Source organism: Leptonychotes weddellii, chromosome 15 (assembly GCF_054177405.1).
Source record: "Leptonychotes weddellii isolate Sample4059 chromosome 15, ASM5417740v2, whole genome shotgun sequence".
Classification (NCBI taxonomy): domain Eukaryota; kingdom Metazoa; phylum Chordata; class Mammalia; order Carnivora; family Phocidae; genus Leptonychotes; species Leptonychotes weddellii.
In genome coordinates, this window is record NC_138383.1 from 43212403 (window position 1) to 43227437 (window position 15035).

At 45.0% G+C, this 15035-nt stretch overlaps 1 protein-coding gene across 2 annotated transcripts in view; it reads left to right on the forward strand.

The window, feature by feature from the left end:
- TTC19 (tetratricopeptide repeat domain 19) overlaps positions 1–15035 on the forward strand; it is a 53326-nt gene that overhangs the window by 28444 nt on the left and 9847 nt on the right. The gene's annotated exons all lie outside the window — the stretch shown is intronic.

Consider the following 15035-nt stretch of genomic DNA (forward strand, 5'->3'; position numbering starts at 1 on the left):
GAGCTGAAAAGAGATGAGGTTTCTATACAGCACATCAGGGAAGAGTTGGCCGAGCTGTCAAGAAAAAGTAGACCTTTAACTTAATTTGATGAAGCGCTAAATCCCTTTTTGTTGTAGGGCATTTTCAGCAACAGCGATTAGTCCGGTCTCAGTGACGCCCAAATCAATGGCTTAGATCCTTTCTCCTTGATATTCAAGTTTTGTCAACGTAGCTATGGTGAAGGACAAGTTGTATACACTGCCACTTTGTGTTTTTAAAGGAAAAACAGCTTTCACCCCTGGCCGATTTTGATTCTTAAGGACAGATGTCAAGTGATGCTTTCAGTCGTAACCTACTGGTGAGATGCCGTCCGTGCTGGTCTCGGTGGAACTGTGGATGGAGATGGGCCAGGTTTCCCTTGGGTGGGTGTGTGGTGAGTCAGCCAGGCATCTCTAGCCTAAGATTTTGATCCATTGATTCGCTACCCTCTTTTTCATTTTATCGCTATCTGGCAGATCAGAGCTACATGTCTCATGGCAAAGGGGGATTATGGTGAGTTATTTTTCTTCTCTCTTTCATGAAGCCCAGTGTGGGATGTAATGCATAGTGGAGCAAAAGTATTGTCTTGGTTTGCACCAGCGTCCAGCATGACGTTTTAAAGTAGGAATTAGGCCCTTGAAAATATACCCATTTAATTATAAGTAAAAGTGAACTGTATGTTTTTATATCTGGTTACATACGACTACGAAAAAGGGGAAAAAGGAATGATACGAACTCTTGTCGAAGCTGTTGGAGCACTCCACTTCCTTTGCAGCCTCGGTCCCTGACCACCAGGCTGCACCCCCAAACCTTCGGTCTCAGGGTAGGGCCTTACCAGTACAATATGTGAAGTCTCCCCAGTGATTCTGACATGTACTTGCTGGTACAGCAGAAGGATCACTTATCTGGATCCTAGTCCTGGCTTTTTGTGTTTGGGTCTCAGTATCCTCGTCTGTAAAGTAGGGGACCGATGAGGTTCTCTTTTAGCTGTAGGAGAACGTATTTGGTCAGATGACCTTAAATGACTAGATTACTGTGTTGAAAGAGCCTTATCACACTGCCTCAGAGTGCATAAAGTATAAACGTACGAGCTAGGCAGAAGGATGCTTTTACCTCCGAAGTCTTGCAAAGAGCCATTTGCCTGGGGGAAAGGCAGTTTTTGTAGGTGCCATGAAGGAACACTACTGTTGGTAAGCCTTTGGGGGTGGGGGTGTGAGTGGGAATGATAAACAGATATTTTTGTTTCCTGTGTACATACTGGAAGAATCCTTTCATAATAAACTAGAGACTCTACAACAACACTGTATGTATTCCGTAATCTTTGAATTTCTCACAAGAAATAACTTATTAGAGTCAAGAAGAAAACAAAATACTAGAAACCTTGAGGTCCAAATCCTCGGGGATTAGACTAAAACTAGAATTTTATATTTTGCAGATGTAAATTTCTTCCTGCTCTCTAAGCTCATCTCTTACCACCCAGCTAGCTCCTTTATTCAGGTCTAATGAGAAATAGAATATAAATCAGATTTTCAGTGCAACCCAGTCTTAATTTATTGGTTGGCCGACTTCTGAAAAATTGTCGTCAGCTACTCACCGTCTGCACTGAGAATGTTTTTACCTTTTCACAATTGCAGGGGTTACTGAAAGTTAGGTTTGTCACTCCAGGTTTTATTTAAGATTTTTCGATCCTCCACAATGATTTCAGCTCATGGTCCCATCCCGGTGCTGGAAAAACTGTAGGTGTTCTCAGAAAGACTGTCTCTTCATGTGGATATTTCCAAGAAAGTTCATTTGCACAGTTGTAAAAACAAGGTAGCAAAGCAGGAGGACCAACCCCTTGGCCTGACTTCTATGAATTCAAAAGTGAGTTGTTAGAAATAGTGTAGTTTGTCTGAACTATGTCACCAGAGTTTTCAGGGCATAAATATCTTAAAAATGGAACTAGCATACCAAAATTAAAGCATTAGGAAACTTCCAATCATGAACATGCACCGGAAACCTGGCTGTCAGAATACTGCTTCGCACAGCATCGGGAAGACCTTCATCTAGTTGTGGGGTGCTAAACACTCATGCATAAGGAGGCAGCTTTGGAACACTGAAATCTCAGCCCGCAGAGCATCATGCCTGGGTTTACAGCCGCCAGCCGCCAGTCCTCGGTCCCTCTCGGTGCCGTTCCGGTCCTGCCTCGGTGGACGGCCACCCTCCCAGACGGTTTGCTCCGTAGGTAAGCCACGTGTGAGTTCTGTCCTTTCCATGTTCTGCACTAAGAAATGGTCCTGCGTTAGCTCTTGTCCACGCGTGGCAGGCGGAGTGGTAACGCACATGCACTGTGAGGAGCAGGGCGTGAGGGGTCCTCAAGTGGAACTGCGAAAGTAAAAGGTTAGGCTCTCAGCCGACATGTTCGCAAAAACTGTTCTGATTTGGACCTTCAGGGTCCTAGAAAAATAGCATTATCATCATCTCGTTTGGGTCTGTTGACACTAAGTTATTAACAATATCTAAGATAGTAACTGTTACGTAGAACATTTACTGTGTATGTATGATAGAGCAGTACCAACTTTCCAAGTAGAAGGAATCGGATCACTCACCCTGCTCTACAGTTTATCGTGAGGACCTGAAGTCTCCGGGAGTGGAACAGCAACAGGAGTGAAGGCTTGAACTTCAGACACACGTGGACTCGTGGCCTTTGTAGCTTACTGAACTGTGTGGGCAAGGTCCTGAGCCAGTGCCCTCATTACCAAAACAGGGATCAGACCCCCAGGGCGAAGGGCCACGTGAGGGCCTCAGGCACGCCTGTGAACCGCGCACTACAAAGGAGGCTCTCAGTCAGTGGTTATTGGATACCTGCTTTGTCTAGAGGCTTGAGGACTTTTGTTAAAAAGTTTAGATCTACTTAGTCCATAAAGTGCTAAGTTGTATCATCGGGAGAGCCCTCCGTCTCTCCCCTTTCTCATCTTCAGTGGCATCTTTCCGAAACGGTCCCTACCCTCCTGCTACAGAAGGATGCTTCAATGCTATGCTTAAGTTGTATGGGAGGAAAATCTCACAATTCAACAAGCAGTTATGAAGGATGAAACGTACCCTCCAGTACCATAATTAGTTTGAAATTCACTCTTTTAAAGTATTTGCTCCTTGAGATTCAGTGAAGTGAAAAGAGTCAGCAATAAACTCTCGCCCACAAGGAATCAAATGGAGCCCTGGCACGTGGCAGACGGGCAGGAACCAAACTGCACGTTCGCTGTGAGGCCTCGGGATACAGAACACAGCGAACTGAGCAGACGAACATTCTACACAGATTGTTACCTTCTAACTCAGCCAATACCGAGCCACCTAAAGACAAGATACTAGTTTTTCCTTTGAAACCTGAGACATCAAGAGCCTTAAATCACACATGATCTATGTGGCTATGGACAGGGTAGTCAAATTTATTTCAAAACAAAAGCTCTGTTGGGCTGCATCAGATGCAGAAGGAAAAGAATACTTAGGGGCGTGGCTAAGTCACCAGTGTGCATAACAGTGAAGGACGCCTCAAATAAGCCTTTTTTTTTTTTCAACTTTAAAAACTGAACTATAACATACCCATGCAGTAATATTTTTTCAGTGCTACTAATCGAAAAAAATTAAAGCCTGCACTGGAAATTTACAGTATGGCAGAATTTAGTTTCTCTTACCTTTGACCCTAATAACGTAATGTACAGATTTTATGCTAGGGTCTGTGTTAAAAATCTAAACATTTCCACAAGATCTGAAACATCACCGGAAATCTGAATTTAGAAGAAACAAAACTGGATAAAAGTACAATGCCCGTGACAGCCAACATTATGTAACTGGGCTGTATGAGGTCGTTTAGAAGGCAAGGGTTAAAAAGATAGGTGCGGAGTTTGTTTTCTTAAAATTACCCCCAAAGTTGATGCGCTGATTTGAACATAAGTACACCAGATACTACAGCAAGGGGAAACACTGCAAAAAAGGTCATCTATTTACAGAAGAGTGATTTAAAGACATTATGGTTTTCTTTACAAACAGATGTAAGAACAGGAATTGTCCACTTTTTAAAAACTCTACATTTCAACCCTCCACTATTAGACTGCACCAACTGCCTGGAGCAAACGCAGCCCCCCACCCCTCCCCCCATTTGATTCTCCAAATAAATTTCCATCATTTCATCATCACCCGTGGTCCAGGCTCTCCAAGTCTCTGGGCACAAGTCAGAGGAGGACAGGTTTTTGACCCGCCGTTAAAAAGAAAACCACCCGCAACGAGAGCTGCCCGCCCGCACCCCTCTCTGGGCGGTTCAGTCGTCACTATCGGACAGCGTCTCGTACTGTGCGGAGAGCAGTGGCGCTGGCTCCCGCTCCCAGATCCTGTTCTGTTGGTGCGGGGCCGCTTGGTTCACGGAAGAGGGGGCGCATGCGATCGGCGTTGGTGGCGTACTGCTGAGCATCCGCATAGTCAGAGGGTTATATGGAAACTGAGTTGAGCCTGACGAAAGAAAAAGTGTTTTCACTGTCATGAGCACAGCTAGGGTCCCACACAACTTCCCAGGACGGAGGAAGACGCGATTATTCTACCGGCATGGTCTTGTGACACCAAGAGTGGAATGAAACCGTGTGCAAGGGCCGAGGTTTCACGACCTAGAGTGTAGCCTATGACGAGGCCCCCAGCGGTGAGAATCTAGAAAGGATGCGTGACCCGAGTACAAGCACAAGCTTAGTGTTGCTGAGCCCAGACATGAAAGAAAGCTCAGGGCTGAGTTTTGTGTGAAGTCTAGAACGGGTGTTTCTGTGGAGAATCCCCGGGAGAACTACTGCACTTTAAGCCCTAAGAGTCTGCCCCGAGAACTTCTGGACTCTTAGAGCTAAAGGCAGGAGAACAGTGCTCCGAGGACGAAGGTCCGGGGGCGGCGGGACGCGGGCCATCTGCTGGAGCTCACCAGGTACAAGATCTGGAAGAGGGGTATGTGATCCTAACAAGAGCACTGCTACCTTCGGCCACTACCTCGACTGTTCCATTGTCCCCGGAAAGCCTTTTACAGCTTAAGAAACTCTAAAAATGGAAAACGAACCATTTTATCAAGTCATTAGTTTCACGAATTAACTGCTTCCCTGAGTGATGGGAGAACAATCATTGGTGTAGGTGAGAAGTTCTCAAACTAGTACGCACTTTGCATTTGAGGTGAGAATTGCGTCAAGCAAAGGCCTTCAGTTATGCTGATATAATATCCACATGAAATTTATATACTCCTAAATTAAGGGGGAGAGCACATTTCAGATTTTTTCCACTGACGTGTATTTAACTTCTAAAAAAAGATGGCTTGTAATTCTGTGAAACCCTTAAATCTACACCATATACCCCAGTTTTATTTTTTAAACAACAAAAAAAAGTAAAGTTTGTTCCCTTTCAGGACTATCATTATTGTGGTTATTAGGTTTGAAAAAAACTTACAAGCAAGCACAAAATGGGAAACATTAATAAATATCCTAGAATACTGTTTTTCATCAGTCTGTATAAACCTAGCCTATGAGAGAGAGGATGGCTTTTTACACTATTCCCCTTTCTTACTTTGATTTCTCAGTATTTCCCTAAGAACCTTCTCTAAGAATGTCTGTATGAGAGGCTCCAGGCGGCGCGTGGCAGTGGCCCCCTGCACCCAGGTGCGGTTCAGGGAGGAACTGAAAGGCTGGGCTCCCTCGCCCTGCGCTCTTCCTCTGTTCCTGGTAATCACACATTGCATTCTTTAAATTTTTAAGATTCTATGCATTCAGTTTCTGTTCTGGAAAGTGGAGCCTACTGACGGAGTGGTGAGGTTACCAAGGTTTCCGATTTTACAAGAAGTACCGACCAAGGCACGGATAAGAATCACCTGAAGACTCCTTTTCTAGCAGTAAGTTCCTCACCTGTTGAAGAGGGCCTGTCTTCCCAGGCCCACCCTGGCGTCTGCCTGTGGTAATCCCCTTCTGAATGTACAGAGGAGACGGAAGAGGGCCTCTCAGTTCCTAAGTAGCCTTGCCCAGGGATAGGAGATTTAGATTTCCTGCTGTTTGACTTGCTGATCAGCTTTGGTTTGCAAACTCCTCCTAAAAGTGAAATAAATTAACTATTGACACAGAGTAATTATGTTCTCAACTTAAAAACCTACCAAAATGCTGATGATTATATAATGCTAAGAGAAAGAAGCAGAATGGTAGGTAGCATGAAGAATCCAGATCCTAGTACCCTATGAAGTTAAAAAATTAATATTTAAAAGCCAGAATTTTCTTGTAGCAACTAAAGCAAAAAGGGTATGTCCTCGTGCCATAAACTTAAAAACATGTAACCAAGGAAACAAAATTTCTGGAACGTCATTTCTTTCCTGGCCTCAGAGCACAGAAACGGCTAAGGAAATTAAGGCAAGTTGACAAAAATCTTAAATCCTCACTACCTCCTCGCCCACCAATTTAGAGAGAAGCCGGGAGTTCATACAACCCCAAGAAAATCTTATGTCAAAAGAAAAAAAAAAAATGTAGAACAGAAGCTCCTTCATGGCACTGCTGTGCCCCAGCAGAAGCTTGGCAAGCGTTGGTGGCCCTTTCTGTTTTCAGGCTCTGTTTCTAGAAGTTCACAGGAGTGGGATGCCCCCCTCTAGAATAAAACATTAAAAAGATCTCCGAAGAGATCAGAGCCCAGGTGAGAAGCAGTTTCCTCAGCCCCAGCAGAACAGCTTCACCCCAAGTCCTGCGGCGGACAGAAAACGGTAGGTAGAAAGCCTTCTACAGAACCCTTGAACTATCTGCAAAGAGAAGAAATGCAAGTCCTTGATGGTAAGGAAGAGAATATCCTAGGATGAAGGGAAAAGGAGCTCAAAGTACAGATAGTAACCAAAAAGGTTGAGGTGGAAAGCTTAGGAAACAAAATACAGCAAGGATCAGAACACACACAATGAAAAGGGTCATAGTACAAAGGGAAAATGAGATACAGTAAAAGCAATAGGAAGAGATCAAGATGACTAAAAATCCTTAGACAGTACCAGCTATAGAGGATGAAGACTAGCCAGCAAAAATGTAATTGTGTCTTTGAAATGGAAAGCCCAACGAAAGAAAATAGAACATATCCATGAGCGCAGAAATCAACCCGCAGATGCAAATAGCCTCGCTATGATCAGGAAAACCTGACACAGAATGAACACTAACATATTAGTTAACATCGAAATTGAGGAAAAGAGGATTCTTCAGGCAGATAAATTGTCACCTGCTAAACAGGAGGGCATCTGACCTGATTTCTACACAACTGATGCCCAGAAAGAAATGCAATCGTGCCTATGGGATGTGCTGAGAAAAGTGCCATGCTGTCATTTCAAATATAAAGGCAGCAAGAAGACATTTTTGAGTGTGAACAGCCTGCGAGTACAGCACCCTCTGCGAGGAAAAGGGGTGTGAGAACCAGACCAAATGCCACAACGGGAGGATTATACAACCACAATCACAATGTTACAACCTTCAAGTACACGCACACTTGAATCAGTACAAATCAGGAGCTAAGAGCAGGAGGGGGAAGACCACGCTCCTCTTTCAGAGCAGGACGTGAATCCATACTGTCCTAGAATTAATATATGTAGGTAAAAAAAAAAAAACAAAAAACCAACACCTCTGATCTCTTTGATCTTAACCTTAGTGAGATATTTTGCTTAATGATAACAGGGGAAAAAAACCCTAAACTGGAAATACTTCGGACCTGCAGGGAAATTTTTAAGCACAAGAGATATTAGTTCTTAGAAGATTAAGAAAAAAGTGTTTAAAGGAAGCTTACAGTCACTGTTTTCTGTGTGCTTGCTTCTACCAGGATGTGTGAATGATCTCATTCTAATGTCTATCTGTCCTTTTATGTGTCTGTACAGAGACACTTCTAGAATGACTCTTCTCAGAAAAGAACACTAGCTTTTTCTGAATGATGTGATCTGAAGGTTTTTTTTTTCTTTTTCCTTACTCTTTATTCTATGGCTTAAAATTCTTTTATGCTGAGCCTATCACTATTTTTTTTTTAATTCAAAAGCAGAATATGAAACTGCATTTGTATTACAATTAAAATGTGTCCGATCCAGATAAGGATTAGATACAAACAAAAATAATACCCAACACTGAATAGTGAACATGTTCTGTGTAAAAACTTCCATCCTTTGAAAGTTTCTGTTCATGTTACTAAAAGGTCTGAGCAGGATTAAAAAAAGAAAAACCTTTCTGTAAGTAGCTAAGACCCTGAGAGGTGACATCTTTTGGTGAAGCATTACAACTTGGCTTTTTCTTGGGAAAGGCAGCAGAAGAGCACAAAAGTGAAAACTGTACCTGAATGAGGTGACGGGTCCCCTTCCTCTCTCCGTGTCTCACCACCGGTCACAACGGAGGTGTTGGCGCTGCCAGGCATCACACCCACAGGCTGGGACATGACAACTCCGTGCTCCTCCACTTTGTCATCAAAGCTTCCCATGAGAGCCTTCCTGATAATGTCTTCCAGACCAAGATTACTGGCAGGATCAGCGAAAGAATGACCTCTAGAGCTAACTGAGCCTGAAAGAGACAAGCACCACATTTTCTGCTTATTTCTGAAAGGCAGACCAAGAAACAGAAAGGAACAGCCCCCGCAGAGGCTGTTGGCCCACAGAACACACAGCACGTGGCCTAAAGCACCACTGAGGTCCCACACACAGGCCACCTCCGTCCACCGATAAGGACTCGAGGGTATTTTTTTTCTCTGTCCTGAAGGAATCAGTCACTCACTTTTTTTAAAGTTACTATTCAACAGTTTTCTTCTCTTTTCAGCTCCCTAGTTTCTACACTGTTCTTTAATGGTTTTGAGTCTCTCTGTTCATTTCTCTTTCCAGCAAGTACTTATTGAATCTGAACTCCCTTTTTATTGCTGCTATGTCCTCCCTGACACGATTTTCTCCCCTTTCGCGTCCGGGAGCAGCGGCCTGGTGTGCCGCCGGGACCCAGTCCGAAGTTGCTAGCAGCGCACACACACTGTGCTGGGACGCTCACCTGAGGCAGTCACCGCTGGCAGATTAAAGATCTCCGTTCCCGGCTGAGCGGCTGCTGTATTTAAACAAACGTTCAAGTTAGTGGAGGCAGGATAACCACGCACGCTGAAAGAGAGACAGTCTCAAAACCCTCCAATGAAATTCATCTTTTTATTTTCCATTATCGCAACCTGGTTTTTCACCAGTTAAGTGAAAATAAAGTGAAAGAAATAATTATTTTTTAAAAAAAGAAACTCTGGCAGTAAAAATCTGGATGAAGTAGGAAGATGAGAACAGGAGTGATCTCCCCAGGGGCAGGAAAGAGACCCTGTGCTGCTGGAGAAACAAGAGGCAGCGGCCAGTTTGCTGGGGAACAGACCTGGGCCTACGCTGACCCCGGCCAACGGCAGCCAGCCTCAGACCCCGGAGGGAAGAGCACGGCAGTGACCATGAGTTTCCCGACTATGGGTTACTGCGGACTACTCTCACGCTCCCGGGATGAGACTCCCGCTAAGCCTGCCATCTGTCATTGGCACATTCTGACGCCAGGCGGACAGCCTGGGAACTACGTATAAAGCACAGAAATGGGAGGAATCTTGGAACACAAACGGTGTTTTCATCCCAACCTCCGACTTGATGCTGAGAAGCCGAAGGAGAGAAGAGTGTGGGGAGCAGGTGGGCAGCTAAACAAGAGGTCCCAGGGAAGGATGTGGCACTGGGGACGCATCTGCAGCAGGAAGGACCCTTCCCTGGAGAGGAGACCGGGCTCTGGAGAAGGGCTTGGTACATGCACCTCGTAACTAATTTTCTTGATCAGGGAAGCTTTACACTGGCAACAGGAGGAGGAGAGAAATCTCCAGGAAGAACTTACAAAATAAGGACCGTCTCCCTACTCATGGGTCAACTGACACTTAAAGAAACCGAACCTGAAAAAATACAAAGTGACAGATACAGTCTCGCTGTCCTCTTAGAGTGTGGAATAGGGCTCATTCATTCATTCGACAAATATTTATTGAACAGTTATGTAGTTGAATCATAATAAAAATCACCTTCTTACTGATCAGAATGGTCAGATAAAGACAATTTCACTTTTTTCAGCCAACGAGAATACAAAGATCCTGCGCTTAAAATGCACTCCTTCCTTGACCTCTGGAGCTCACAGTTCAGTGTGGTTCTCCCTGATGCCATCAGAAGAGAATCCCCTGGGGAGCCTCAGTAACAGTGCTAGAGTCCTGGGGCCTGCATTCCAGGGAGTGTGATAGATACCAAAGTGTGAGGACCCCTGGTTTAAAGAGATGGGCAAACTTGTGAGAGAACATGGTAACTACTAAGAAATGAGCAAGGAAGAGCGGCATGTGCGAGCTATTTGGGGGGCAGACTCGACAGGAAGAGGTACAGGGGGACGAGGCCCAGAGAGTGACAGCTGAGCCACGGTGGAGGTGAGCGTGGCAGGGGAGGAGGGGCAACAGGCTTCTCTGTGTGGAGACGAAGAATGTTAACTCAGTGTTACACATTTCAGAAGCCAGATATTCGAGAAGACGTGAAGTCTGTAAAGGTACATAAGTAAAACTTAGTAGAAAAAGTTGGAAGTCCAGCTAGGAGTTTGGGAGCTCTCAGCACACAGTTTAAACTCCCAGAGTGGATGACATGATTCAGGGATTTTATCGCATGAGCACAGCCCTGGGCAAACCAGCACCCAAGGGCCAGGCAAAGCAAGACTGAGCTGCTGAAGAAACATAACACATGGCCAGAGAAGTAGAGGAAAAACACGGGAGAAGAGCAAGAGAAGAGAGTATTTCTGAAAGAGGAAAATGGCTCATGGGAGGTCAACTAAAGTAAGTTTTAAACCATTAATGGTTTTTGAAGAATAAAGTCACTGATGTCCTCAGCGGGCACGCTGAATTGAGAGACAGACTTGAAACAAAGTGGTCTTGGTTGCTAATGGCTTGGATTTCTCAGTCCTATTTCCCAAGGACGACTGAGTGTGCCCTGGGGCCTTAACTGTCCCTTTCCACAATGGAAAACAGTTCTGGCAATCAAAACAATCCTCCAGCAGTTTTGTTAGTACTTGCCTTAAGACGTTCATCAATTTTATCTTGTGTTAAAGTGAGGTACTTGTTTCATTACACATTTTCAGAGTAGAGACCATATGTCATTCTACAAGCACCCAGCACAGGACCCGGCTCAATAAATAACCGCCGAATGAATGAATGAATGAATGAACGAGAGAGCTACTGCCTGAGGACAATGGAAAACAGAAGACAAAACTAGAAAGTAGGCTGCTTCAAGTCACGGGGCATTTTCCTGTCAAGAATTTTTTTCCCCACTAAAACGGCAAGACCAAGGCTAGAGAGGATGAGGGCAAACGACATGAAGGTGGCACGATTCTAAACTCTGTACGTCTCCGTGCTCAGGCAGACTCCTCTCCGGGTTCGGAGAGAACCTAAGGGTGAGCGTGCCAGATTTTTGTTGGTGACATTTGAGGCGCTGTAAATAACAGATGAAACCAGTGATGAGACGGGAAAATGTCATAATTTTTTTAAAAAGGATCATCTGTAAGAGCAATGCCGGCCAGTATTCGAAAATGTTTCTCTTTTACATGATTCGTTGCCCCTTCGAAAGAGAAAGTTTACAAACAATAACTGACACTGGGCTCATCCCTTTTTCTCTCTGATGTTCAACCTTTATTGATCACAAAGGCTCAGATCCAGACGCACATCCACCTGGCCGTTTGGGGTTCACAGCCCGCAGCTGCTTGTGACAGGGTCAGGAGATGAGGAGTCGCAGATGACAGAAACAAAGCAGACTGTGGACTACCCGGATCCACCAGCTCTCGCTGCATCACGGGATATACTTGACGAAAAAATGGAGAAGTGGGACCGAGCGAGTGAGTGCCGAGGAAGAGAGCACGAGGAAGCTTCCAGTGAATGCGTGCGTATCGCCCCAGAGGGAAGGTCTGCATGGCACAGAGCTCGATCCTACCAAGGCTCTACCAGCGATGCGGGTGGCGAGGCTGTGGGTACAGAACCGCTAGGAGCCAGCGAAGCACACTGGAAGCGTGGAGCCAGCACGCACGGTAGCGCGCAGGGCTGTTGTGAGGATGGAATGAGTTTATACGTGCTTAGAAGTGCCGAGGGTTGTCTCTCTCTCTCTCTGAATCTACAGCTGTTTGCTACCATTATGATTCATGGCGGATTGATCACATTTGCAGATGAATGCTGAATGACTGAACTGAGATCCAGAAAGACCGTGCTAGGGTAGAAAAAGTAACCAAACAGCATGAGCACAGACTGCCTTGGCCTGTACTTGGAGCTAGTAACCACAAAGGTACAGCAAGGGAAAGGTCTGGGTCAAGAGCAACACACTGAAAGAGACCTTGTATTTACACTGGTATTAAGTGCACAATAACCTCACTATGTACTGGTTGCCAAAAACCCTAATACAGTCTTAGACTCCCTTAATATTAAGTGATGCATTGTGCGGAGATCATACCACACTACTCACAACCTACTGAAAGAGCTAAATAAAGTGGCTTTTTGTGGAGAGCATTTGAGATGGGAACCAGCATGGGATGAACAGCGGATGAAACGGGATGTTTCCAGAGATAAGACTTGAAGGACATGACTTGTCTTCAAATGGTGGAGGACAGGTCATGTAGAGAAGGCCCAAATGGATAATAAAACTAAGACCAGTGGGTAAAAAAACTGCGAAGAGCTGATCCAGCCCCACAGAAGAAAAGTTTCCCAGGCCCCACACTTGTTCAGAGAGAAAGTGGGCAGCTTCAGAAAGCAGCAAGTTCTTGCTCTCTAGCAGGCAATCTTCATGCACGGGCAGACATCTGAGAAGAAACTTTAAGCTCAAATGTGGTTGGACAGACGCCTATAAGAGCCTGCAAACTCAAGGATTGCATGAGAGGCAACACCGGAGGGATCATTATTAATGCAGGTTTTATTTTGGGATTCATGAAAGAAATCCCACTTACCCATATCAGAGTCACCTCCACCAGAGGAGTTCAACTTACGAAAAATCTCCTGCTTCTTTGATTTAACCATGGGTGACGTGTTTTCAAGCTTGGTGAAGAACGAAGGCAAGTAGCTTATACTCCCTGGTGAGCGGGAATCATTCCTGTGGGGACACAGTCATGTCTATTATTAGTTCTGTTTCGTCATGGGCCCCTAACCCTGGGGACTTCCATAGAGTATTTGGGAAAACTACCACTTCCCCATCTCGTGTTTGTGGTGACAACCCTACATCGTATTTCAGGACACAAATACGTTAGCACTTGCAAAAAATCAGGACAGGAATGGAGATAATCCAGGACAGAGATTCTTTTTTTTTTTTTTTTTAAAGATTTTTTTTATTTATTTGACAGAGAAAGACACAGCGAGAGAGGGAACACAAATGGGGAGTGGGAGAGGGAGAAGCAGACTCCCCGCCGAGCAGGGAGCCCGATGCGGGACTCGATCCAGGGACTCCAGGATCATGACCTGAGCCGAAGGCAGTCGCTTAACCAACTGAGCCACCCAGGCGCCCCTGGGACAGAGATTCTTAACAAAGACCGAGTAAGCAGCAAATGAGGTTAACAGGAAAACTCAGAAACAGCCCCCCCCCGCTGCCATCTGCCTAACCACAGACACCGGTATATTTACAGCTACCACATAGGCCGAGAACTGTTCTATTAGCAGACCTACTCTGAAGTACAATAAATTCAAACTAATAGCACTACTTGCCTATAAAATAGCAAGAGCTCATACCTAAGCAATCAAACCTTGTGGACTTCAACAGAAGAGCTACAATGTAGAAATAAAACTGCCTCCATCAGAATCATTTCAAGCCTCCCACCAGATGAGCTGAGCTTCATGTAAAAGATTGCACAGTCCATTCACAGCTTCCTGTACTAACACATTTTAAACAAGCAAGTTTCCTTTAACAGCTCAAGACCACCAGTGGTCTAGCTAGAGCCAGAGATGATAGCCAAGAATGTGTGGAAGGCTGTTGATAACCTAATCTGGTCATGTGGATTCATTCAAACTTAAGAATCCCTACTATATGTCAAGAGAGACAAATATGCGAAAGAAAAATAAGATGTGGCCCTGTCCTCAAAAACCTCACAAACTTAAGGGAAAATATGTAAACACGTAATTAAATTTAACATCATCTCCTTTCCAAAAATGGATTTTTCTTCATTTCACTGAAAGGTACCAACATCTATTTGCCCGGCCGTGAATATGTACAATACGTAAATAACCCAGAATACATTGTAAGAAATGCACTAGCTGTGCAGCGAGGCCTTGCTTTACAGCTGGACCCTCTCTATCTGACCACGGGCAAATCCTGGATTCACCGTGCAGAACATCGCAAGTGCCGTACACGAAGAAAACCAGCCGCGCGGGGACTGAAAGGCGTTCTGGGGACAGGAAGCAGCTGGTGGTGGACAAAGAGAAGAGAGGAAGGGTGGTGTGGCAGAAATGAGACGTGGCAAGAACCTGCTCATAGAGGAACTCAAATGCCAACCTAATGACTTGGAGCTTGAGTCTGAGTTTTGGACAAAGCGCTCTAGGGGAAGTGGACTGGGTTGGGGCCAAATCAAAGGCAGCTAATGCAGAGAGGAATAAAAATCTAAGAATTCACAGGCGTCGGGTAAGAAACAGGTAAGAAAACATATGTGAGGCAGTTACTTCCATGTACAGTCCACAGAGTGGCTGGATCAATGGGTGACCACAAGAAAAAAAAAAAGGTTTTTTTAAAAAACAGATCTAGAAAGGCTTAATTTCAAGAAGAAATCATTAAAGTATCACTGTTTCATTAAAATCCACTAGCATTAGGGGCACCTGGGTGGCTCGGTTGTTAAGCATCTGCCTTCGGCTCAGGTCATGATCCCAGGGTCCTGGGATCGAGCCCCACATCGGGCTTCCTCCTCAGCGGGAAGCCTGCTTCTCCCTCTCCCACTCCCCCTGCTTGTTCCCTCTCTCGCTGTGTCTCTCTCTGTCAAATAAATAAAATCTTTAAAAAAATAAAGTAAAATCC